Here is a 27,691-nt window from a genome sequence, read left to right as displayed (position 1 = left end):
GTGTTTCTTTGATTTTGTTATTAATTGGTTTATATAGTTGGCTGCTCCCACGTTGGGAGCATAGATATTTAAAATTGTTAGATCTTCTTGTTGGACAGACCCTTTGAGTATGATATAGTATCCTTCCTCATCTCTTATTATAGTCTTTGGCTTAAAATCTAATTGATCTGATATAAGGATTGCCACTCCTGCTTTCTTCTGATGTCCATTAGCATGGTAAATTCTTTTCCACCCCCTCACTTTAAATCTGGAGGTGTCTTCGGGCTTAAAATGAGTTTCTTGGAGGCAACATATAGATGGGTTTTGTTTTTTTATCCATTCTGATACCCTGTGTCTTTTGATTGGGGCATTTAGCCCATTAACATTCAGGGTAACTATTGAGAGATATGAATTTAGTGCCATTGTATTGCCTGTAAGGTGACTGTTACTGTATATTGTTTCTGTTCCTTACTGACCTACCACTTGTAGGCTCTCTCTTGCTTAGAGGACCCCTTTCAATATTTCCTGTAGAGCTGGTTTGGTGTTTGCAAATTCTTTCAGTTTTTGTTTGTCCTGGAAGCTTTTAATCTCTCCTATTTTCAATGATAGCCTAGCTGGATATAGTATTCTTTGCTGCATGTTTTTCTTGTTTAGTGCTCTGAATATATCATGCCAGCTCTTTCTGGCCTGCCAGGTCTCTGTGGATAAGTCTGCTGCCAATCTAATATTTTAACCATTGTATGTTACAGACTTCTTTTCCTGGGCTGCTTTCAGGATTTTCTCTTTGTCACTCAGGCTTTTACTATTAGGTGACGGGGTGTGGGCCTATTCTTATTGATTTTGAAGGGCGTTCTCTGAACCTCCTGATTTTTGATGCTTGTTCCCTTTGCCATATTGGGGAAATTCTCCTCAACAATTCTCTCCAGTATACCTTCTGCTCCCTCTCTGTTTCTTCTTCTTCTGGAATCCCAATTATTCTAATGTTGTTTCGTCTTATGGTGTCACTTATCGCTCAAATTCTCCCCTCGTGGTCCAGTATCTGTTTGTCCCTCTTTTGCTCAGCTTCTTTATCCTCTGTCATTTGGTCTTCTATATCGCTAATTCTTTCTTCTGCCTCATTTACCCTAGCAATGAGAGCCTCCATTTTTTATTGCACCTCATTAATAGCTTTTTTGTTATCATCTTGGTTAGATTTTAGTTCTTTTATTTCTCCAGAAAGGGCTTTTATATCTCCCGAGAGGATTTCTCTAATATCTTCCATGCCTTTTTCGAGCCCGTCTAGAACCTTGAGAATCGTCATTCTGAACTCTAGATCTGACATATTACCAATGTCTGTATTGATTACGTCCCTAGCCTTTGGTACTGCCTCTTGTTCTTTATTTTGTGGTGAATTTTTCCGCCTTGTCCTTTTGTCCAGATAAGAGTATATGAAGGAGCAAGTAAAATACTAAAAGGGTGGCAACAACCCCAGGAAAATATGCTTTAACCAAATCAGAAGAGATCCCAAATCATGAGGGGGGAGAAAGGGGATAAAAAGAGGTTCAGAAGGAAAGAAAAAAAAAGGAAAAAATAAAAAAAAAGAATTAAAAAAAGAAAACGAATAAAGAAAGTATAAAAAAGAAAAAATATATATATTAGATAAACTAGTTAAAAAACATTAAAAAAGAAAAGGGTAAAAGTAAAAAAAAATTTTAGCAGAAGAAGAGAAAAAAATGAAAAAGAAAAAAAATTAAATTAACTGCAAGACTAAGAAATCACAGGGAGAAAGCCATGAGTTCCATGCTTTGCTTTCTCCTCTTCTGGAATTCTGCTGCTCTCCTTGGTATTGAAACTGCACTCCTTGGTAGGTGAACTTGGTCTTGGCTGGATTTCTTGTTGATCTTCTGGGGGAGGGGCCTGGTTTAGTGATTCTCAAGTGTCTTTGCCCCAGGTGGAACTGCACCGCCCTTACCAGGGGCCGGGCTGAGTAAATCGCTCAGGTTTGCTTTCAGAAGCTTTTTTTCCCTGAGCGCCTTCCGTAGAGTTCCGGAGGACGGGAATACAAATGGCGGCCTCCTGGTCTCCGGCCCAGAGGAGCCGAGAGCCCGGGGCCCCACTACTCAGTGTGCCCTCAGAGAACAGCGCCCAGTTACTCCCATCTGCCTGACCTCTGGCCATGCTCCGAGTTCACCGAGCCTGCGACCGGTTCAAGGTAACCCCGAGCTGTGATCTTACTGTAGGCTCTGTCTCTGTAGCCGGCTTTCCCGTTCCAATACGCGCAAGCTCTGCGACACTCAGACACCCCCAATCCTTCTGTGACCCGGCGGGACCTGAGGCCACGCTGACCCCGCATGGGCTTCACCCCGGTTTAGCCTCTGGAGCGATGTCCCTCAGCTGTTCTTCTTCTCTTCCATCTGTTGATGGATTTGCAGGTGTTTGCAATCTTTAGATAAGCTATCTAGCTGATCTCCTGCTAGCTGAAGTAGTCTCAGCCTGATACTTCTCCGCCATCTTGACTCATCTCTCGCATTTGTACCTCTTAATCTCCTTTTCCTATTCTCCTATCCACCCACCTCCTTCCCCTCTGGCTACCACCAGTCTGTTCTCTGTATTTATGAGTCTGTTTCTGTTTTGTTTCTTTATTTTATTTTTAAGATTCTGCATATAAATGAAATCATATGGTATTTGGCTTTCTCTGCCTGGCTTATTTCACTTAGCATAATACCCTCTAGATCCATCATCCATGTTATCATGAATAGCAAGATTTTCTTCTTTTTTAAATGACTGAGTGACAGCCCATTGTGTGTGTGTATTCATCGTGTGAATCACATCTTCTTTATTCATTTATTTATTGATATACACTTAGGTTGCTTCCATATCTTGGCTATTGTAAATACTACTGCAATGAATGTAAGGGTGCATTTATCTCTTCAAATTAGTGTTTTTTTTTTCTTTGGGTAAATACCTTGTAGTGGAATTACTGGATTGTATATTGTTTCTATTTTTAATTTTTTGAGGAAACATCATACTGTTTTTCACAGCGGCTGCACCAATTTACATTCCCCAAACAGTACATGAGGGTTCCCTTTTCTTCACATCATCACCAACACTGGTTATTTCTTGTCTTTTGATACTTGCCATTCATTACAGGTGTTTCCCCAAAAGGTTCCTTAATTAAGAGGCTTTAGATGTACATGTGTTTGATTGTAGGTACAACATTCAAAATTTAAAAGGGAAAAGCCAGATTTTCTAATTTTTCCATGGTACTTTAGGAATCTTTCTTATAATTTGAAAGTCTTTTCTTCCCCTCCCTTTTTTTTTTGTTTTGTTTTAATAATCATGATTTGAGTTTCAAAAATACTTAATATCTCTTTGAGATACATACTAGTGTTCTGCAATTTCTTTGCTTTTAGCAAATAATCAGTTCTGTCACCTGTATAATGTAGGGATCTGATAGAAAGAAAAAAAAAATGACTCCAGTAAGAGGCTGCTTTGGGTAAAATCTTCACAAGGATTCTTTCTTTTTTTCCAAACAGAACCTTAAAATAAATTTGGAGTGTGGAGCAGAGTATAATGGTGACAGCAGCGTGCCTGCTGCCTACCAAAAGTTGAATTCTGTGTCAGGAATGATAATTACTGGCTCTGAAGCAGAAAAACTATCTACTCTGTCCTGATTACTAATTAATCAGGTGCTAAAGGCATTTAAACCAGTGACCTTATTTCAGGGATGGAAGTTACAGAGTGATGCTTAAGATTTAAAGGGACACTGGGTCCTTCTCCTCACCCCCCACACTGCCAAAAGGTTAAATGCAGTATGAAAATAATTCTGTGTGTGTGTCCGTGTGTGTGTGTGTGTGTGTGTGTGAGAGAGAGAGAGAGAGAGGGAGGGAGGGAGGGAGGGAGAGATCATTTGTCTTACTCTCATTGAAGCAGTTTAACAGAGAGAGTGTGGCTTTCTGAAGGCTCAGATTCCAACTATAGAATGATATCCTTGGAAGGGTCCCTGCAGATTACAACATTCTACTTCCACTTTGAAAAATAAGTCAGGTTTATTTTAATAGATGCTTTGTTGGCATTTAAATTGCTTGGATCCTGTCTTTATGTAATGCATGCTTATTATTGGTAAAATTTTGAAAAATTGTGGAAAATAAAGCAGAAATATTTAGAATGCTACTGCTGTACATTTTGTTATCTCTTTTCCATATGTTTTATATTTTGTTTCTTATTGACAGGACAACGTTTTAAATCACACTGTACCTTTCTTCTATAATCTGATATTTTTACAAATTTTTTTTTGTGGTTTGAAATTTACTTTGTCATATGACATGTTACTGGGTGATACTCAATTGAAAGAATATAAAAAATACATTTACACAGTCCCTATTATGGGACATTTCTATGATTTCAACTCTTCACTCCTATAATATTGCATTTTATATAATTACTAGTGTACATCTCTAATTATCTGTTAGGATAAATGGTTAGAAATTGAATTAGTAGGTCAAGGGACATAAATATTTTTAAGGCTTTTGATATATTACTAAACTGCTGTTCAGAAAGTTTGTACCAAATTTTATCTGTACTAGCAGCATATAAAAGAACCCTTCTCTATAACCCTCAGCAATAGTGAATATTAACCTACTTAAAAATCTTTTATCAATGGATAGGTGATCATAAACTTTTCTTATTTCAATTTGCATTTCTTTACTTTTTTTTAAGATTGAACATTTATCAAGAATTCTTATGGATGCTTTTCTCAATTGTCTATGAATGTGCTTTCTCTAGTTTCCCTTTGAGCTGTTAAACATTTTATTGATTAATAGAAAGTTCTTTTTATGTTAAGGTTATTAGCCTCTTTATCTTATATAATACAAACCTTTGCTCTAGATTGTTATTTACACTAGAATTTCTTTTGTCATTTTCTGTGCTAAAATGAGTATATAGGCTTTTAGTTATAATATTTAAGTATGTAACCTAGAGAAAGGAATTTTTTTCTGGGACTCAGTTGCTTTGTCTGTAAAATGTGTGTGTGGGGAGAGGGAGGCATGGGGGCAGGGGTTGGGAGGAACAAACTAAAGAGATTGGATGAAATAATCTGTTACATCTCTTTCAGGTCTAAAAGTTCTGTGATTCCATTACTTCTCAATTCTATCCTAATTACCACATATAATCAAGCCATATGGTACTTTTTTGATCTTATAAATTTGGGGCAAGCATTACCATTGCTTATTAAATCTTGGTGCTACAAATTCAGGGTTAATTTTCTTTTAATGAAGAAACTTCTGCATGACCCCAGGGCTTTTTTCTTCTGTTAAATTGTTATGAACCGTTTCCATTTTAAAAACACCAATGGCTTTAATGAGTTAGGCCTGCCACTTTCATAAAATTGCAGCTAATGAATGACCTTGCAGACAGAAATGGGCAACACAATTACAGTCACCAAAGTTTTCTTCATGACTTTGAGCCTGTTTACCATTTTCATCCTGTGCGTGGACACACAGAGCCTCAGAAAATTAAATATAGAATACACTTGTGGCTGCAGTGTTAATAGAAGAGACAGAGTAGTTTATACCTGAAACCATGAGCAGGGACGTCTGCTTTGAAGGAGATACTGTGGCTTGTTGATAGATGGTTCTCTTGGTGATTTACAGCTAGGAAGCTTGGAGATGTCTGGATTTCTAGATTTGTATGTTCTATGGAATATTCTCTATTTTTATATTTTAGTTGGAGTAGCTTAGAGAAGTCCCAAAGCACTATTTTTTTTTTTTTTTGTATCAGAGCAGCATGGTTCTTCATGGTACTGCAGTGTTGAACAGGAAGGTCTTAAACCTGTATGTGTGGTCTACCTTCTTAGATCACAGGAGGACGCTACCAGGAACTGAGTGAGTCTCCTTTTTTAGACTAATTTTTTGGGTATCATTTAAAAAAAATTGTTATTGGTTATCAACTATAGAAATTGGCCTTCCCTGTAGAAAATGTCTATAAAGAATCCTGACTCCAGGTTGTTTCTCATTAAGGTGCTCTGTTTCCTGCTTTGTTCATGATAGTTATTTATTTATTTATTTGACAGACAGAGATCACAAGTAGACAGAGAGGCAGGCAGAGAGAGAGGAAGAAGCAGGCTCCCTGCTGAGCAGAGAGCCTGATGCAGGGCTCAACCCCAGAACCCTGGGATCATGACCTGGGCTGAAGGCTGAGGATTTAACCCACTGAGCCACCCAGGCGCCCCTGTTCATGATAGTTTTGAAAGATGCATCTTACAGCCAATTTTCCCCAGAAAATCTTAATTTATAATTATCTAGAATCAGTACTTAATTTCTAGTTATAATGTTTCCTTCTCCCCAAAAATCACTGGAAGGAGACCTGGAGAGATCTCTTCAGGAAATCGCTTCCATGGGCTGAAAGATCCTGAATTCCTGCTACTTCTCTGAATTCCAGACCCCAGACCCACTTAGTTGTTGGTACTTTTCTTCCTTTTATCCCTGACGATTCGAAGATGGTTCTGGCTATATTTTGGTTTATGAACTAGTGTGGTACGTATGATATTTTAGAAAGCTTCTTAATTAGGTCTCAATGTTAGTAAGTTCTCCTTCACTCTTTCACCGTTTCATCATAGCCAACGAACCTGGAGTCTGGAAGAGGAAGATACGACACAAGGGAAGGGAGACGGGAGGGACAAGTGAGCGACAAGTTCCTGATAGCATTTTGAGGATTGTTGGGAGAAGAGGGGGAGAGGCAAGACAGATGAGGTGAGACTGAGCTCTGGCTCCTTTCTCTGGCTTTGGCCCGGGCATGGCGATCAGGCAAGCCAAACCAAATGATGTGGGCAGAGATTTCCTTGATTCATTTTGGGATTCTAGGAGAAGATCTCAGCTTGCTCTACTACTAACCTGGGGCTGGTCACAACTGAGAATGCTGCATGGCCTAGCATAGCAAAGATCTGCATTTTCCTTTGGCTGGTTGTCACATAGAATCTAGAGGTTGTCACATGTTTGCATGGCACATGTAGACGTAAGCTGACTCTGACTGCATACCTTCCTAGCACAACAACGATAGCACTTGTAATAAATACTTACATAACACTTACATGTGCCAGGTGCCACTCAAAATACTTCATCTTTGTTAACTCATCCTCATAGCAACTCTGAGAGGTAGATGCTATTATTATTAGTCCCTCCCCATTTTATAGATGAGGAAACACAGTCACAAGGATATTGAATAATTTATCCAAGGTCTCAGATGGGAAGCAGTGATCTGGAATCAGGCAATCTGGTGTCTGAGTCTGGAGGATGATCATGGTTAAGAGTGAAGTGGTCCTCTAACCAAGGCCTACAGTGCCAACTGCCTAGGCCAGACCTCAGGATGCCCATCACCAAGGGTCAGCTGAGAAGCTTGTGGAACCCTAGTTGGATGAAGAGGTAGATAAGTGGTGGACTAATCTTTACTGTTCAGCAAGAGTTGTTAGAGGGTTCAACAATGAGGAGAACTACACAAGGAACACAAATACATGTGCACCACTCCCTTTACCTGCTGCTCTAATAGCTTATCAGTCTCTGTCACTTACCCACTGCCAACTTAAGGAAGGAAGGAAGAAGGGTAAAGAACAGCCTTATAAGAGTGAGACTGTGTGGCCTAAGTTGATCTTTCAGTGATGGGGTTGGCCCGGGATTAGTCTATTGGACTAATTACTGGACTGACAATTTTTTCTGCCACTTTTTGGGTGGCATCCAGTAGGGAAGCTAAATCTTTGTGGAGAAGTTAAGGGAGCAGCAATTTCTTTGCACATCTGTATAATGTAAGCACTCAAAAGACTGGAAGTAATTTTCTTTTTTCTGTGCATAGAAGGTACTGAAATATAGTTTTTTTTTAGCATCCATAGGGGGCAAAATAAATTCTAGGTATATTATTATCGTTTTCCACTAACCAGAGTGGAAAGTGGAAGTATGACTCAACCAAAATTATCTAAGTGGTTTCTGTTTTGTTTTCTATGTAAAAATGATTATAATTACATGACTCCTGAATTATTTAAGATGACTATATTGCATTTTTCTTTGAAAATGACCATTAGAACACAAATCCCTTCAGCCACACAATTTATTCTGATGACAAAGGTAGAAACCAATTACGTTTCTATTTCTGGAAAGATAAGGGACAGTAAGACCATTAGGACAATTGCTTAATTTAAGAAATATAGATATAGATAGATTATGACATTATCTATCTATCCATTTATCTATCTATGACTCTCCTGACTATTACATAGATAGTGGAGGGAGTGGGTGAACAACACAGTTCAGACATGCCAGAGTCTGACCCAGCAGGATCTTCAGCTGTACTTTGGGATTCTCAGGCAGAATCTACTAAAACAACCGGAGAGCAATTTAGCTAGACAGGCCAAATTCTCCCCTTCACACTCCGGCTTTGTGTGTCTCTGTAAATTATTTTTAGTAGGTGCTGTAATTGTGGTTAAGCGTGGAGTTTACCAAAGCTCTTAAACATGAACCTGTCGAACAGCTTTACTTGGACAGAAGTTTCTCAAGGGCTACAAAACAAATATTCAGGCAGGAACAAACCTGCCTGGGATGCTTCACTCAAGGCCTAGGCTTGGGGAAAATGCTAGCATTGACTTCCATATCGCCTCCTTCAATTTAACTGAAATTAAAAAGCAAATTACGATGAAATCATTTGCCACAATCTGGTTCAGTGTGGTTTTCTAATTGTTTGTGTTGGGGACTAAGCTCAAAGAGGAAGTGGGGCAAGGAATGAATCCCTTGTAGACAGGAGACACGTTGATGCTGTTTAAAACTCCTGTCAGGGTCTGGTTTCTGAATCCCAAATAGAATGCTGCTTTACATGAGGAGTGGAAAAGAAGTGACCTAGGGCATCTATTTGGGGGCTCTCTGTTGACACAAGATGGAGGAAAAGACCTTCGGTGGATTCTTCTAAGAGAGCATTCAGCATTTTGCTCTAAATATAAAACCGTAACAGTCATTTGCTTGTTTTTGCAGAGGAGAATCTGACACCTACAAATAAACAGATTTTGGTCATCATGCACGTAGGAAAGCCAGACTCCATACTTATGATTCAGAGCTGTTTGCTTTGGAATGCTGCATTTTCACTTCACAAGTTGGGTGAAGTGAAGTTGTTGTCTTTCTAGGCCCCCTTCCTCCTACATCCCAAACTTCAACCCCAGGCAGTTTTCCGTGATATTGAACAGCTGCTCCTTTCCAGTTGCTAAAGGTTTATGCCATGGCTCCGTATTTATCTTGGACACTCCACTGGGTTGAGCTTATTATCTTACTGCATTGCCACTGCAGAATTTATTGAATAAAAGGGGGCTGCTGCTGGCTGTGAGCTGAGTGGGAAGTCCAGAGTTTCAGAGTCCTCGTGAATTAGGGCACCAGATGCATAAGTAAGATAAACCTGTTATCCCTCTAGCCCTTGGGATGAGATTTCTCTCTTCTGAATGCACCTTCTGCGGAGTTAACAATTTAGATTGAATTAGTTCAGAACACAAGGAGGCAATTTTCATTTATAAAGGGATTAGCTTTTTTTTCTTTCTTTGTTTCTTAGGCTAGAACAACAATCTAAACACAAAGATAAATTGAAATGGGATTTCCTTTTTAAATGGCTTTCACTAATACAAATAATAATAAGAAAGGAAAGCTATTTGGGGGATGCTGAACGGCCTCTGACCAAGGCATTTTAATAACTGTAGGTAATAAATTTAAGGTTTTAATTTGGGATGCTGGTATTTTTAACTGCTTTACAGAAATATATCCACATGGACTGATGAGGCCTATTAGGACCCTTTCTCCAGGAAGACTCACGGAGTTGTTGATCTCTCAGGTGCTAGGGTGACATCCTAGGGCTGCAGAGATGTGACCCGGAAAGGAAATAGTCTTTGGCTTAGAATAATTTACATTCCTAATGCACCTTAATCTGTAAAAGGTTGGGCTGAATGCTTTATACTGGGGAAACTCCTATTCATGCTATAAAATATAATCAAATGAATTTCATGGTAACGAACTACTCAGATTTAATGAATTTTTTTTTTAAAATGTGGAGTTAATGTTCTATTTTAGAATTACTTTTGTCCAGTGAGTATTTAAGTGAGTGATTACTCACTTAAATATTCTATGGAGTCTTTCATAGATGCCGGGAAAATGGAGATAAAATGTCCTTTCCTCATTTCCATTTGCTTAAGAAGCATAATTATTAAAAATAAGCGCTATGGAGATTCTAACACGGTGAGACAATTCATATGTCTCCGTAGCTCGGGTGACTTCTGAAGGAAATCGCACGGACTCGAGTTGCCACCTGCTCCTCTGGTCACAGATTAATAACATCTGACCAAGCATGAAGGCATGCTGAGGCCATCTGCCGTCACACAGAGCAGGATGTGTCGCAGCTTCCTCAAGCGGAGCTCTGACTAACGGCATGGCTCCACTCTCGGTCAACAGTCATCCTATCGAGCTGCGCGACCCAGTTCTTTCGGTAACAGGAATTCAGTTCCCATCTCGGTCAAACCAGAGCTACGGAACCTGCTCGGGAATGGCTGAGCTGTTAGGCCAGCTGTATACTTCTGTGATAATTATGAGCGCTCTTCTCTGTTTACGTAGTAAAAGGATGTCAGGTGAGAGCTTTTGCGTTTGTCCCTGTGCTTCGATGTGGGGCACAAAGCTAATAAAAATAGATACCGAGAACATCCATATTTTAAAATAAATTGGATTCTCTCTCCTCCACACTTCCTACCCCCTTCACCATCACCATCACAGTCATCACAACTGTGGCTGCTGTTCTCTTCACCAAGGTTTCCATATGCTCTGGCCTTTTGTTTCCAAGGAGCAGAGAGCTGACTTTGTAGCAATAGAAACACGTGGGATTTTGGAGAATGATGAGAGAGAAGAAATTCCTGCTCACCTGGTATCATACTAGGAAGGTTGTTAGACATCAGTGACTGGACCCTTTCCTACCCTGTCCCCCTCAGGATGAGGAGAGATCCCCAGCGCCATCATCACTAACATTCCAAAAGAAGCCCACATAAGAGCCATAGAGTGGTGGGTGCAGGAGAGATGGCATTGGCCCAAGGACTACAAGGACTTATTCTTGTTCCGAAAATAACAACTGGGCCACCTAGCGCAACCTCTTTGATCTAACAGTGTTTTAGGTTTTTTTGCTGAAAAATGAGGGGACTGGAATTGATGGTTTTCAAATCGTGTCATAAAATTTCAGAATGAATGGTGCCTCTAGGACTGCTGGCCAGATCTCATCCCACCCAGAGTGAGAATAGTTACCTGGCAGTGAAGCTGCTACTTTCTGATCGTGAGGATGAAGGCCTGTATATTAAGATTTGTGGACCTGGGCCCCTGAGGAGATCATCTAAGTGCCATCTTGCCTTTTCTCCACTTCCTGTTGTGCAAAACAATGCACTTTTTTTCTCTTTTTTCTAGCATTCCCCGCCCCCCAACCCCTGCCCCCTAACCCCCTCCCCCCACCGTCTTCAAACAATGCACTCCTGTATAGTGGAGCTACTCTTCCTTTTCTGTTGCAGATTGCTGCAGGCATTTCTGAGGAAAACAGCATTGAACTTAGTACTGCTCAATACTGAGTACTGAGTACTGAGTACTGAGATCAATAACCATAGTTAGCATTCATCTAGTATTTTGTAACCATCTTCAGTACAAACCTTGTTTTCATCAGATACTTGAGGTTTTTTTTTTTTCTTTTAATGGGAGCATTTTTAGGCCCCCTGCAGATAATAATGTTTTAATGTTCTTTTATAAATGTCTTGTTTTTAGATGACTAATCTGAACACAATATTTATAACCCACCCCTTCCTTTCATACCAATAACACAGAGAAGGTGATTTCATGAATCAAAATGTGAAATATTAAACCAGAGAAACTGCTCCCTCACTGACAACGAGTATAGTTAAATATGATGATTTTTAGACTAAAAGGAGGATTGTTCTCTTATGCCCTAAATTAACTAACTTCTTGTGAAGGTTTAAATAAACAGACATTTACTTCTTTCTGCTTTTAATAAAGCAAATACAACTATTTCTTGCAAAACTGAATGGCAATTTTAACTCTGAAATTAAACTTGGATCTGAATTGCATTTCAACAGTGTAAGTGAGTTAAGTAAATATGTCTCTTTGAGGAATTAGATTGAAATATTCTAGTCTTCTGTATACTCACATCTTGATGAATATTAGTAGATTTCTGAAATAATTTGAAATGCAACTCTGGTCCTCAAACACATACAAAAAATTCTTTAGAGAAAGATTCTGGCTTAAAATTTGAAAATGTTGAAGACATATTTGGTTGAAAGATAGAGTGGAAACATGTTACCTAGGTTACATGAATTTATGATAAAAAATAAAAAAAATGGATCTCTGAAAAACATGTAATCTATCCTTCTTCATTTAAATATATCTGAAGTCTATTGCCAATTTGATGACTCTTGCTTTATAACATCACGTATATTTTTTATATCAAAGGGAAAACAAATTTCAAGAGTGTTATACCCTCTTCCATAATAGTACAATGGTATATTTATAACATGCCATTTTTATCATAGGTCACTAGAGAAGTAAATGGGCTTTCTTTGAAAGAGTTTAGAAAGGAAAAGCAGAAAACTGTAGTTTGGATTTTTTATTAATATATTAAATTTCTGTAAAATAATTTACATTTATATAACAAAAGATGTAGTATAGAGTAGCAAAAAGGATGCAAACTTTGAAGTCAAGCAGGCTTGTACTAGAATCCTAGTTCTTCCAGTCTCCTGGTGGCAGACATGGCCTCAGCCCATCCAAACCCATGCCCAGGCTCCTTAGCTTTCTCCAACATTCCACAGAAAGGCTGAGAAAGTAAGATTCTAGCTTCCCCAGCCTTCCTTCCAACTGGGCTATGTGACCCACTTATGTCCATTGAGCTGTAAGGGAAAGGTCCCAGGGCATTTCTAGAAAATATTTTCCTAAAATGAGAGAACAACATGAGGAGAAAGTAATTTTCTGTTTTCCACTGCCCCTACTTCTTCCTGAATTGGATCTGTAAAAGGATAAAATGGTCATAGCTATCTTCTGACTGAGAAGGAGGAACAAGAAGATGCCTGTGACCCTGACCTAGTGCCCCTACCTGGTCAAATTCATTGACCCAACCCTGGGGTTATTAGCTTCTAATTCCTTGCAAGATGATTTAAAAAAAAAAACAAAAAAGTTCATTGTAGCATTCCTTACTGATATACATTTATTTTGATGGACAAATATTTTAACTTCTCTGAGCTTCAATTTCTCTTTATGTAAAATGGGAATAATAGTACCAGCTCACAGTTATGGTGGTTGTTTTGGAAGAATTCACTGAAATATGTCTTTGAACAGAGCAACACATAGTAGATGCTTTTTAGTTATATTATTGGCACTGCATTGCCTTAACCAGCTTGAAGAAGATAGAATTAAATAAGGCTCTGCTAGTCTGAAAAACTACACAACATATTTTAGCTTATAATTTCTCACTTAATTCTTCCAATAAATCTATAATGAGGGTATGATTTTTCACTCACAGACAAGGAAACTGAAGCTTAGCGATAGAGCATTCTGAGGGCACATGATTTGAATGTGTCAGAGTTGGTATGTGTGCCCTAAGGTTCACCCCACATGTGTCAGGGAATATGAGAACCCTGAGCTGGGACCAGGAGAAGGCATCAACCTAGAGAAACAGGAGGTCTCAAACTCAGACAGGCTCACCATGTGTGCCAAAGAGAGATGCTAAGAGTTCTAGAATGTGTACTTGTGTATAAGCTTGTACTTGCATATAAGCATAAGTTCTAGAATGTGTACTTGCGTATAAGCCGGTGGTGGAAGGGAGGACCTGGGCAGCTGCTGGGTTGGAGTGTGAGAGCTATGGTCCAGAAACAGGAGCAAAGAATCAATGGTCTGGAAAAGTGCATAAGGCTGGTGGCTGACTCATATACCTTCATGAGCCAAGATGGTAACATGAATGTGTGGGTCTGGTAGAAGCAAGACAAAAATGGATGGAAGGGACTAAATGCTGGAAAGAGGGCACATACCCTATCTAAATACATTTGAAAAAATGTGAATGTTGTGCTGATGAAATAAGACAAGTCCTGGGGTGGTATATGATTGCTGGCCACAGGTTTGCAACCTGGACAGTAAGGTAGCAGGAGATAGAAGTCCAGGTTGTACATGACTTCAGATCCCAGGATATTTTCTCTCCTCTCCTTATTTGTTATTCATTTACTCCTTCCTTCCTTCATTGGTTTTACCAGTGAACAACATCATTCGGTTTCTTTCATTCAGTAGTGGTTGGAGTGGGGAAGATTAAGAAGAAGAAACTCTGCTTTAGGAATAGACCCAAACAACTTTATGTATCAAAGTTTCCAGCTTAAGTATTTCATTCCAGGCGGAGGGAACAGCATATGTAAAAGCAAGAGACATTAGAATAGGTGAAGGGGTGTTGCTTATCAAGGCATATAGCCTTGAAGGAAGGCCAGATAATAAAGGGCTTTTTTTTTTTTTTTTGACAGAGCATTTGGATTTTATCCTGCAGGCATTTGAAGGATTTTAGTTAGGAAAATTCATGGGCAAATTAACATTTAGAAGGATGACTCTGGAGTCTCCGTGGAGGGTGGGTAGAGAAGGAACAAGATTAAATCCAGGGAGACCAGACAGAGGCTTCTTCCACAGCACAGACGACATATGCTAAGGGGTTGAATTGGGATAGGGAAAAAGGGCGACTGACAGCAGAAATAGTAAGGGACAGTGATGGGCCATTTGGAAAACACAGGAGAGAGGAGTGTAGTGTGGTAGTTCTCAAACTCCAGTAAGCACTAGTAAGCAACAGAAGTACCTAAAAGTCCTCTCCTACCCTTCTGCCCCCACGTCCTCCCATAGCTCTGGGCTGGGAGTTGACTGCATTTCTAACAAATTCCCAGGTCATGCTGCAGTTCCACACTTGAAGGACCTCTACTCGAGGCAACATGTATCACTCTGCCTTAGACAGGCAATGATTTAGGTCTACTTTGCCTTAGAAGTAGTACTTGCCTTTTAGAAGTTGAGGCAAGTACTGAATTGGCCATCTCTCTTATTAACAAGTTCTATATACAACACATATCAAAATAGGTGCTCCGGTAGGAAATCTGTGATTTACCAAGTCTCTGATTGTAATATGTACTAAGATCAAAAGGCTTTTAGCACCAAGCAGTTTTATTTTCCATGAATGATACAGAAATCGAGGCAGAAAGAGATGGAGGAAACTTCACTGATTTAGGCTTCCATAAATAGGAAGGTAAAATAATTTGGAAAGATAATGTAGTGAAATTTCTTTTTAGTATTTATCATGAGAAGAACTTGTAAACAAGCAAATAGTAGAAGGATTGAAATAGTAATTCATACCCCGTTGAAAATATTTTTTATGAGGAAATACAGGAAATGCTGTTTTCTCAGAAAACATCCTATAAGTAAAGTTGGCTGGAAGGTAATAAATGAGTCTATTATTTCCTGAGGCTTTTTATAGATTTCTACTGTCCTCAAGATTTCTTCAGTTCTTTGATCTCACTCTGCTGTGGGTTTTTCTAGGCACTGTAAACAAATTTGGGTGTTTGATGGCACAGCTGTGACTGCTGGGAGCAGAGTTTTAAGGATGTGGTCCTAGGACCTCTACCAGAGACTGACTGAAATCAGAATCCCAGGGGATGGAGCTCTGAATCTGTATCAACAAGCTCGCCAGGTGATTCACACATGGAATTTGAGAACCAATAGCATACATGTTTGATTTCCGGGGAAAGGTTTTCTTCTCTCAGGAGACATTCTTAAGCTCATGCTGATCTTCGTAGTAGTGACTCTACATTGTCTCTTTCTGCCCCTAGTTTTATTGAGATATAATGGACATAATAGGTAAGTTTAGAGTGTACAGTGTGATGTTTTCATACACATGTGTATTTTGAAATGATTACTATAATAAGTTGAGTTAATAGCTCTATAACCTCACATAATTTCTCATGTGTGCATGTGTGTGCGCACTGTGTGTGTATGTATATGGTGAGAGCATTTAAGATCCATTCTCTTGGCAGCTTTCAAATATAATACAGTATGCTTAACCTTGTCTCTTTATAGGAAATTGTGGTAGGGGGGCGCCTGGGTGGCTCAGAGAAGCCTCTGCCTTCGGCTTAGGTCATGATCCCAGGGTCCTGGGATCGAGCCCCACATCGGGCGGGCTCGCTGCTCCGCAGGAAGCCTGCTTCCCTTCCTCTCTCTCTCTGCCTGCCTCTCTGCCTGCTTGTGATCTCTGTCTGTCAAATAAATAAATAAAATCTTGAAAAAAAAAAAAAAAGAAATTGTGGTAGATGTTCTTCTCGGCCCACAACTCTGGTGCTGAAGAAAGCGACTCTCTTTCCTTCCTCCTTCCTCTCTGCCTCTCTCCTCCCCTCCTCCTCTTCTTCCATCCTTCCCTTCCTTTCTTTCCTTTCTTCCTTTTTTCCTTCCTTCCTTCCATCCCTCTTCTGCATAACTTTACTTCATTTTCCCTTGGGTGTTGTCCCCTTCAGTGAGACCGAAACTTGGTTACTCTCAGTGGGAAGTGTTGGAGGGCAGTCTAGATTTCATTTCAAGAAAATGGTACAGGTGTTACACAATGATTTTCACTCGTGTCCTTTGGATGAGAACCCAGCCACATAGTGACTTCGGGGTGCAGGGGGCCCTGGCCAAAGTCGTCGTGGCCAGGCAATCCCATGCCCAGGTAAGCTTTCATAACTTGGAAGAAGGGAAGGAAGGATTTTGGACAAATAACTAGCAAGCTGCCACACTTCTTGACATTTTCCTTTCCTCTTAATTTTGGCCAGCCACCTCTCTAGAGGTTTATCTACAGATTTAGTTTATATTGTTTTGTTTTGTTTTTCCCTTCAAATCTTGAGCAGTATTGTTTGAAGCCTATTTTCTTGAGAATCGAGGATGTGCCTGGGAAAGGACTTAAACCATGTTCACTGCCAACTTTAAGAAACCTCTAGGCATGTGGGGGAACTGGTGAGTGTCCTGACAGGATCTGTGCAGAGGGAAGGATCTCCCCAGAGAGATCTCAGCCAAAGGCAAGAAGCCTGCCAAAGTCAGCAGGGTCTGAAAAACAGGGCTTTTGTCTTGGAAGGGAGTAGCCCAGCTGGTACAGGATCGTGATTTTCACCTAGCCACTGATAGCACCTTGGAGCCACTGGGACAAAGTGTGTTGTGTAACACCCAACAGAACTGTTTTACCAAAACCTATAACACTTTCAGACCTAAGACACACTGTTCTGTGGGACCTTCCCAGTAGTTTTTAACACGAATGGGAGAACCAATTTCCTCCCATTGTGCAATAATGACTATGCAGTTTGACCCCTCACAGACCCAGGAGTGCAAGTGTGCAGGACTGTGCAGTCTGAGGGAGCTCCAGGGAGGAGGACTTTCTATGTGGAAGTGACACAAGGTAGCTTGGGTGGTTGGTGGAGCTGTGGTGACTTGAAGGCACCCGTCCCAGCTAAGGGACAGATTGCCGAAATCGAGAGAAAGTGCTAAAGTTCTAAGGAGACACACTGAACAGATTAACAGCAGTTCCTGGGGAAGCAGTTTGGACAGTGGTGTGGGCTGGTGGTTGACCATGTGTGACCTGGTGGGGAGTTTCCAGTGCACCAGAGCTCTTGCTGAAGTTGATGGGAGCCAGAGACAGAGCAACTTAGATTCCTTCAGATAGAGACCTGCATGACTCACGGGAGGGGCAAAACCTTCCCCTAGTCTGCCAAGAAGGCACTTCTACTTGATGAACTCCACATTTTAAAGCTCAGTCATTACAATTTGAAAATATCTCATAATTTAAATTGTACCAGTTTATCCTAAAGAACACTCTCCCTGGCCCTCATCTGCATGCCTTCAATGGTTTGGATTAGTAGAGAAAGGACAACAACTCAAGGTGAGACCGCGTGCATGGTATTTCAGCTGAACCGAGAGAAATAGGAGCAGCTAATCCTCCCTCCCTCGGGCCCCCCAGCACTTTGGCATTTCTCCTTTAGTTCTTTGCTGTCGGCATTTTATTTTAAATTATTTGATTTTGAGAACCTGGAAGATATCTCGGAGATTCGTTATAATCCGGGACAAGTGCAGCCTGGCTCAGAGAAGAAGGTTAAGTGACTTGCCTAAGAAGACACAATTTCTTAGTTCCTCTGTTAGATTATGGCATCCCTGAAGGAGGCCGTTGTGGCAGCTGCTGGGCCTTGTCACTGACGGTGCTGTAAGAATCCGCTGAAATGAGCTAAACTGGATTTCCCCTTATGTACAATGAATTTTTATCCTGGAGAATAGCAGCAAAATGAAAATCTCACGAGAAGCCATACTTGACTCAAAAGACCCAGTTCTGTGTGAGAAACAAGGACTTGGATGCATCTCCTAGTGGAAGAAACTTAAACACAAAATGTATTTAACTAACACTTACGTAATTCTTACCATGTGCCAGGCATTGTTCTAAGTGCTTTCCAAATTTTGCTTCCTTCGGCCTTCATAATAGGCCCAAGAGCTAGGTCATGTTATCCTCAACTTACAAATAAGGAGAGTAAGGCTTGGAGGGGCAAGTTACTTAGGGCAGCTCAGGCAGTGAAGAATGACAGACCTGACATTCAAATCCAGTCAGCCTGGCTCCACGCTGTGTCTCCAAGGGTGTGGTCCACGTTCGGAGTTCTGGGCAATTTTCTCTCTCTTTTCAAATTATTACTGAAGCGCGAGGCTTCCTTTGGCAATTTCTGTAGCCTGGTCACAAGCACCATGTGAGGTTCCAAGAGGCCGCCACTGGCACAGCGGACACATTTTCGAGTGTGTGTCAGCACAGGAATCACCGCGGCCAAACATGACACAACAGCCAATGCTCTGGGACGGGAGCCCTGACACAGCCTTTGGGCAGTGTCAGCTCACGGGGGCTCGTGTGGCTTTGCTGACACAGCTGGTCAGCCTCAAGAGGCTTCTGCAGTGGCCGGGGTGGCATGGAAGGAAGATTAAACCTCAGGGGTTGTAACTTTCTTTCTGCCTCTTGCAGAGGTGGTAATTCATTCTGGCGAAAGCGATGGAACTTCAAGCGTTAGAACCGTGTCCTTGAATAACTTCTCTTATCCAAGATTTGAACAAAGTACAAAAGTGGTTAGGTTGTCGTTTAGACTTGCCAGCGAACAGAGGAGTGACTGGAACGACTTACCATAAAAGGAAAAGTACTCATTTCCAAAGCCTTTGAGGGAAATGATTACTTTACTCAAATTTCAGATTTTTCCCTGTAAGACGCAAAACTAGCCAGAGATTCTTGGTTCAAACTGAACTGGTTTCATGTTAGTGGTATATGGGATTTACTAGTAGAAAACTAGGGAGATTTTATACCTCAAATGTAACCTAGAACGAGTATTTAGCAGGAAGAGTGGGAAATAGATTGAAGTTATGGGTGAATACCAAAAATTAAAAAAAAAATAAAAACTTTGAAGTGTTCTTGGCTGTGATTGTCATAAAATATCAACTTTCAATATTCTTATTTTAGCTCTTTTGAGTTCCTAGGCTGCTGTGATTTGACCAGTGTAGAGAAAGGGGTCCTTCACTAATGTGTGGTAATTTCCCAGGCGAAGCCCTATCTTGGGACAGACTGCTTGTCATCTGCTTAGTTGTTTCACAGAGATTCAATAAAGGGAGAATCTTTTCCATTATAAAAAGGCAATTCCATTTTAAAAAGCTGGATAATTGTATACAGTTTAAATCAACCCTGAAATAATATTGGAACCAGATCAGATTCTGAGGTTAAAATAGATGTCTTGGGACGCATTCAACAGTTTGATGACAAAAGCTCACCTCCTGGGATTTATAGCTTCGGAGGTTTTCACTGAATTGAGAAACAAATTAAATGGAAAGTCTTGAGCTGAAACGTGCTTCTCCCAACAATATGTGGGGCTTACACATTTCCCATATATTTTTCAAGATCAAAATATATATTGAATCTCAACTAGATGGCAGGTACAATGTTGTACAGTATGATTAAGAGAGAGTTTTGACCTCAGGAAGTTTACAAAGTAGATGGCTTGAGGAACTGTAGTGTAGTTTTCAACTTTTCGGGGGTCATGGACCTCGGGCTGGTTGGGATTAGATTTAGCTGGAAGTGACAGAAAATCCCCCCAAAACTATGATTTAAACAAAGTAGTAGTTTATTTCTACTTGCTGAAAACCTGGGCAATCTGTAACTAGATTATCATTCTCATGATTGCCAAGTCTGAAGGTCTCTAATATATTTGCTTGTCATCTTCAACATTTGACTTCTACCTCACATTCTAGGATGTCTGGTGAAGCTTCAGCCATTATGTTGGTGGAAGGAGGATGAATATCCCCTCTTATTATTTAGTGACACGACCACCTATTTATGCCACGATGTAGGGAAGTTGAATAATAGAGTCTTTATTTTGACATTTCCGTTCTCAGCTAGAAATGATGGCAAGAGTGGTCATTGAGAAGGTTGACAATCATCATTCTACATGACAGATGCCTTTAAGAATCTTTTTTAAGGCTAAGACCCCTTTAGAAAAATTCACATATGCACATACACATTTAATAGGATTTTAAGGGTTTTTGCAGGCTTGATCTCCCCTTGATTGAACCAAGTTCTCTAGGAATATGAAAATGCATCAATGATAATTTTCCACAGCACCACTAGTGTCACAGGTAGGATTCTTCAGGAAGCAGATCTGAGACGGAGTTAGAAGTTTTAAAGGATTTGGGGAGGGGGTGGATAACACTTGTAGAAATAATAAGGGAGGAAATAGGGTTGGGCAGGAGGGAGGGATCCGATAACTATGTAGGACTGAGAAAACTCTGCTAATGCAATGGGGGGGAACTTTCCAGCTCAGGGGGTCTGTTGGAGGAGTCTCACACTGGGCAGGAATGGCTTGGCCCTTACACCACTGCCTTGTTCTATTGTTCACTGAACACTTTCTGGGCTAGAGTAAGACTTTGGGGATAATTCTTAAAGGAGATCCTAAAGGAGATATAAGCTGGGGGTTATCCACTAGTCATAGCCTTTGCAAATGAGCAGCGAGTTCTTTCTTGAAGGAATTGGTGCATGTTGACGTCTGCCACAACCAGCCACCATTCAGAGGTTTTAGATCACCATAGGTCCATAAAAACCAGCTGTGGGTGTTTATGTCACTCTTGTATCATTGTTCCTCTAACCTCTAGGTTAGCACTGACATTTTTGGAGATCTTCCTCATTTGCTTATCTTGCATATTGAGTTTATGATAAAGCCATGGAACAATGCCTCCTGATTCAATCACTTTGGACATTTGTAATGAATAGCTCCAGAAAGGGCAAGGACAGCACCACTCTGGGATAAGGAAATGGAGAAGAGGCTTCATCACCTGAGTCATCTGTGGCTGAAACATCATCTCTATGACCACCTACTCACCTTGGAGGGGCTAATGTTGGTCGACAGTTTGAGCCATAGACATTCCCTATTATTTGAGAACAAGTTTCGTGGTAACAATTACTTATTAAGGCAAAAAGTGATATGCCACTGCTCTGTGTCCAGTTCAGGGAGGAAGAATGTAGATCCCGCATAAAGAATAGTGACAAAATGGCTTAATTATTGAAATGACCAAAATGGAGCTCAGAACTATACTAAGAAGTATAGTTCACATTCTGTCATGAGTCTTGGTTATTCATATAACTGAAAGCCTAGGAGCGGACGGTATCAGCAAGATACTACATAACTTATCTACAAACGGATGAGCTTGCTTGGTGCCAGGAGGGCCTTTGCTATGACAATATGTCATATATGTAAGAAAGAAACAATACTCAAGCTTATTTAATGATAGCATGTGCTTAGCTCGTGTGGGATAGGATTCTCCTCTCATCCCCTGCCCCCCACAGATAGAAGCGTGCTTTCAGTGTGCTGGCAAAATGCAGTTTGAACCCAACAAGCTAAAGATACTAACCATCTAGTGAAAGTCTGAATTTCAGGGGCACCTGGGTGGCTCATTTGGTTGAGCAACTGTCTTTGTCTCAGGTCATGATCCCAGAATCCTGGGATCAAGTCTGGCATCGGGTTCCCAACTCTATGGGGAGGGTTTCTTCCTCTGACCATCTCAGCTCTCATGCTCTCTCTCTCTCTTACTCTCTCTCTTTCTCTCTCAAATAAATAAATAAAACCTTTTTAAAAAAAAGAACAAAGAAAAGAAAAGCTGAATTTCAGGTATATGGTATCATGTGTTTCTTCTTTTTTTTTCCTTATTTGACAGAAAATGCCAAGGATTAATTTAATTATACTCTTCAGTTTATGGCATAATGACGCGTACTATACAAGGCTTCATCCTTAATTTAATTTTATTTTCTGTTATTGTCCGTCTTAGTCCCCACCCCTGCGTAGGCATTCCTTCTAATATGGTTGATACCTGTACTGCAGTAGTCTGTATTCTTGTGAAATCTGTAGGGTTATGATGTGTGTGTTTGTATTATAAATTTTTTTAAACTATATCAATCTTTCTTAATTTTGAAAAAAACTTAACCAGCATGTTTTAAAGTTATACTCATGTTGCTATACATCCACCTTATTCTTTCTTCTAACAGCTGCCTAGAATTCCAGAGCCTGCTTCCACACCACTTTTTGACCCCTTCCCTAGTGACACCTTTCTTTTTTTTTTTTTTTTTAAAGATTTTTATTTATTTATTTGACAGAAATCACAAGTAGATGGAGAGGCAGGCAGAGAGAGAGAGAGGGAAGCAGGCTCCCTGCTGAGCAGAGAGCCTGATGCGGGACTCGATTCCGGGACCCTGAGATCATGACCTGAGCTGAAGGCAGCGGCTTAACCCACTGAGCCACCCAGGTGCCCCCTAGTGACACCTTTCTTATGTCACTTCCATATCTCTGATGCACAATCAGTGCTTTTGAGAGTCACATCTCCTGAGATAAGATACAGGAAATATAAGCAGTAAGTTGATGCCTTTAAGACATTTCCTGAGCTGGAACTACAAAACCTGCTGGAAGAGGAAGGAAAGTTTCCAGCACTATGGTACTCAACAGGGTGCTATGGTTCTCCTCAGGTGAGAAGACATTACACAATTATCTGGAAACATTTAGGATCATGATGACTGGTATCTAGTGGGTAGAGGCTAAGGATGCTGAAATACAAGACGGATCCTGACAATGAAGAATCAGTCTGAAATGTCAATAACACTGAGTTTGAGAAACCTTATTATAGCAGAATTATTTTTAGTGCTGCAAATGTATTTCTTTTACACATTTTTTGAGTTTTGATCTGGATTTCTTTTCTTGTTTCTGCTTCCTTGCTATTCTGTTACCCTGGCATTCCTTTCCTCATTTGTTCTCTTTTATTTATTGGCTCTGACTTCTGTTCTCTCTTGTTCTGTTGTGACCACCTGTTTTGATGGGGATCAGTTCTTGGCAACGTCTTTCTGCATACCTGCAGCCAGGTCCTAGTGAATGGCTTGATCTGACTTTCCATCCCAATTCTGACTACTCCTTAATATAATGCAGTAATATTTCTTGGTATAAATCAATAACTTAATATTTTGATTCATACATCTGCAGTAGAGATTTTAGTAATCTCCATTCTCTACTTCTACCCTACTAATAGGACACCAATTTTATTCCAGGTGGAATTAATAAAACATTAAATATCCAGGCTGCCTTTTCAGTTATTCAGGACTTGTAAGTAATGATTGTTGAGTGGATCTTCCAAAATGTTCCTTAAAGAGTAGACCAATAACTACCATACCTCTTTTTTTGTTTTTTTGTTTTGTTTTGTTTTTTCTCTCTCTACCTCTTTCTTGTTTCTTTTTTTGTAGTACGGACATAATTATTGGAGCTCCAGCAGTCATCTTGCATAATGAGGCAACCTTGATGGTAGAAGTCAATGGAAAAATAGTAGGGTAGAGATAGAGTTTGGGCCCATGATGATAGTGCAACTACTACAACAGTCCTAGTTCTCACGTCTGGAATTATTATATGTAAGAAAGAAACAATATTCAATCTTATTTAATGATAGCATGTGCTTAGCTCGTGTGGGATGGGTTGCCCCTCCCATCCCCTGCCCCCCACAGATAGAAGGGTGCTTTCAGTGCGCTGGTAAAATGCAGTTTGAACCCAGCAAGCTAAAGATACTAATCCAAGACTGTGTTAGACTCATGAAAGTAAATTCTCCTCTGTGAAGCTTCCCGCCTCTCTGCCACTCCTTCCAGGTGATAGACTTTGACCTCACCTGCCCTCATGCTTCAAGATTCACACCATCATAAGCATTCAAGGTGCACTATCCACCCATCTTTTCTCTTTATAGCAAAATATTATTTTAGAGGATGTTAACCACATATACATAATACTTTCAGATATTGTTTACTTGGAAACATTAGCAAGAAGCAATTCCTCATGATTGGGAAAGGATAATGATCTTCAAACCTGAACAAAGCACCAAATTTCAAGGTGATGAAGAAAATAGTCAAGAATCATTACGGATTGAAAAAAAAATTTTTCTGGGGAAGAACTTCTTTTTTTCCTAGATTCCATCCCAAAATGGTTTGCATTTTGTGGAGATGAAGGAGGTTTTGCCATTATACTTTAGGTCATAGAGGGCCAATACAAAGGGGACAGTGAGGTCTTCCTCAATTATGATATAATTTTTATGAGACTGGAGGAACAATTGAATTAGCAGTATCCTTCTCATTCAGAGATATCAAGGGTTAGTATTTTGACTAGATGACTAACCCAAGGATGTTTCAGGCACTGTAAGATGAAAGTGACAACAATCCTTCTTAGGATACCATGAGTGCTAAAGTGGACATCCTCATGGATTTGGAAACACAACCATCTCAGAATAGGATATCCACTTATACAAAGATCATGCTAGATTGAGATTTAGGGATGTTATATGAGCTGGTGAGGCTGGGATTCAAGGTTTCTAGTTTGGGGTGTTTTAGGCTACAGTCTTGGGGTATACTTTGAAGAGATTGCTATCTGAATGAATTAGTGCTGAGTCGTGTGCCAGTACCCGGTACCCAGTACCCAGAGGAGTTTTGTGAAAGCCTTACTGGTGTCTTTTTTTCTGTGGAACGTAATCTGACAGAGGGCATGAAAGAAGTTAGAGCTAACTCCTGGGGCAAAGCTTGAAGATGGAAACCATGAGGACTTAACCAATAGTATAGTATTAGGGAATACAGGTATATATAGCTATTTTTTTGGATAGATAACTTTAAATCTTTCAGTCTCCTCAAAATTTAAGTAGATTTCCTTGAACCCCAACCCTGTGGTCCTTCCCAATATTTCTAATGATCTCAGGGGCTTAGTTTTCCTAATTCATTTTGGTTTTGAGTTCTAACTTCTCTGTTATACCTTCTCTGTTGTGAATTTTATGTACAGCCTCTTTATACTCAGCATCACCAAGCTGGACAATTAACTTCAGTTTTCAAAGTACAAAGAAATAGAGCATAACTATTCACTTTCCTGCAGGGAAACTGAGATAAAAGGGGATAAGTAGTTTGCCCACAGTCACCCAACTAGTAAGTCAGAAAGAAGACTACAGCATGGGTCATGTTGTTAGGGGCCTTGCAGTCTGTGACAAGGCAAATGATGACCACGCAAAGACCTAAGAGGAGCTGTAATGGAGGCAGGGACGGGGCTGTAGAGTTGCTCTGCCTGGAAGAGCAGGCATAGTGTCAGACAGGGATCACTGCATTACACCGGAGTCAGGACCTGAAAGATAAATAAGCCCCCAGAAGTTGAGAGGAGGGTGGGAGGGAGGAAATGTGAGAACAAAAACCCAGAGGCAGGACAGTATGGTAGAGAGTATGGGGGCATCCTTGATCATTGGGTATAGGAAGAAGCAGAAGCAGATAAAAGTCTACTTAGATGGAGCTCCTGGGTGGCTCAGTCATTAATCGGCTGCCTTCGCCTCAGGTCATGACCCCAGGGTCCTGGGATCAATCCCGGCATTGGGCTCCTTGCCAGATGGGAAACCTGCTTCTCCCTCTCTCACTCCCTCTGCTTGTGTTCCTCTCTCAAAGTGTCTCTCTTTGTCAAATACATAAAGTCTTTTTTTTTTTTTTTAAAAAAAAAAAAGGTTACTTAGAAATATGCTATGCTGAGGAGTTTAAGTTTTATTCCACGGGCGTCAGGAGGCCATTCAAGGAGTCTAAGCAGGAAAGACGCGTGATTGGATGTGTAGGTTAAGCTATTTTAATGAGTTCTCTGCCCACTGGCAGTATCCTTATTCCCTACTGAAGTCCATCGACTGACATGCTATTAAATATGGGACTTTGTCCTCAAGAACTGTCCAGCATAAGGTGACTGACTGTAAAAGTAAGTACTGTCTCTGGCATGACATCATTTCCACTCCAAGGACAAGGAGGCCACAAAATTTTTCTCCATCAGATCTCCAGGAGTTTTGCTATCATAAGTCAGAAAAAGAGAGCTTCTTTCCAACTTCCTCTCCAGCCTTCCAAAGGAAACAGAATTATAGCCCATGGAAGACAAAGATCACCCTGTCCAATCCGTAGGCCCTTTATTTCAAGTGATGCTGGCCTCAGCCAAGGCTCCATGACCTACCTAATCAAATTTTCTGCTTCTTTTTCTTAAAGATCCTGGGGACCTAGACCAGCAGCCACTTCCCTCCGTAGGTGTCCTTGTCTTTTCCACAGGTGTCTTGGAAATGAGGTTACTCCCTCACCCTACAGTAGTTAAAGGCATGATGTGTTCTTGAGAGAGACTCTCTCTGGTTCTGAAAAATAATGCTCTTTTCAACGTGGTGAAACTGCTCTTTTATAATTTATTTAAGATGTCATAAAGTTTCTGCCAACCCTGCCCTTTCAAACTCCAACCTCAAGTTCTAAACTGGAGCACTGAGCCGCAATTATCTTAAATTCCCCTAATCATTCTGCCATAACTAACCTTTCCCCAAACAGTCTAATAGCATGAATGTTTTCCTTCAAAAGAAGTGTTCCAAGCTCCATTTTTAATATTTTTTCCCAAGGCAGTGGAAACTATCTGAAATGTACACAAGACTTATAAAATGACAATACAATTGCCTTAGTAAGACTTTAAACTCATATCGAGTTTCTGAAGTCACAGTTCTCCTTCAGGACAAGCCTGAGGCAAAATGATACTGTAGGAAATAGTTGCACATATTCTGTTGGCAAAATTTCTCTCAAGAATGTCTGCTTTTGGATTTTATACCTCAGCGTGCCTGTACAGTCATGTACTACCTCTCCCAGAGTAATTTTCATTCTGAGCCTAATTGCTACATCACAGGGTCCAGATTTACCCTGAGAGTTGGATGAATCTGAGTGGTACAGTTGGGTGAAACAGGTCCCCCTTTAATGAAAATATTATGTATCTATTAAGTAACCTAGGGAATAGGACGTCTCTAGGAAAAATAGCCTTTAGACAAATTGCCTTTAGACTCATATAGATATGCCTGATGGACTTGGGGGCCAGGTAGCCCAATATTAGTAATCATATGGTTATTTATGTGTCTGATGATTTGATTCCTGTTTACTTCTTCCGCTAGACTGTGTGCTCCATGACGGTGGGGGTCACGGCTGTTTTTTCTCATCATTATATTTCCCACACACAGCACAGGGCACATAAGGGTAAATCAGTATTGTGGGGGTGGGTGGTTAGAATGGTCTGGAATCTACTTGAGAAACACACACATGCACATATGATATA

The 27,691-nt window shown here is 40.4% G+C and overlaps 1 long non-coding RNA gene across 2 annotated transcripts in view; it reads left to right on the top strand.

Annotated features, from left to right (window-relative positions):
- LOC116592955 overlaps positions 1-27,691 on the top strand; it is a 99,785-nt gene that overhangs the window by 29,819 nt on the left and 42,275 nt on the right. Inside the window, exons 1-3 of one of the 2 annotated variants that reach the window (XR_004286674.1) lie at positions 2,146-2,170; positions 5,737-5,840; positions 22,582-22,642. The exons of the other annotated variant lie outside the window; for it this stretch is intronic. This is a non-coding gene — a long non-coding RNA (uncharacterized LOC116592955). Of the gene's footprint in view, positions 1-2,145; positions 2,171-5,736; positions 5,841-22,581; positions 22,643-27,691 lie in introns of those variants that run through there. 2 annotated transcript variants of the gene reach the window in all.

This window comes from Mustela erminea, chromosome 1 (assembly GCF_009829155.1).
Source record: "Mustela erminea isolate mMusErm1 chromosome 1, mMusErm1.Pri, whole genome shotgun sequence".
NCBI lineage: Eukaryota > Metazoa > Chordata > Mammalia > Carnivora > Mustelidae > Mustela > Mustela erminea.
The sequence above is the reverse complement of the archived record's forward strand: the minus strand, read 5'-3'. Positions and strand labels throughout refer to the sequence as shown.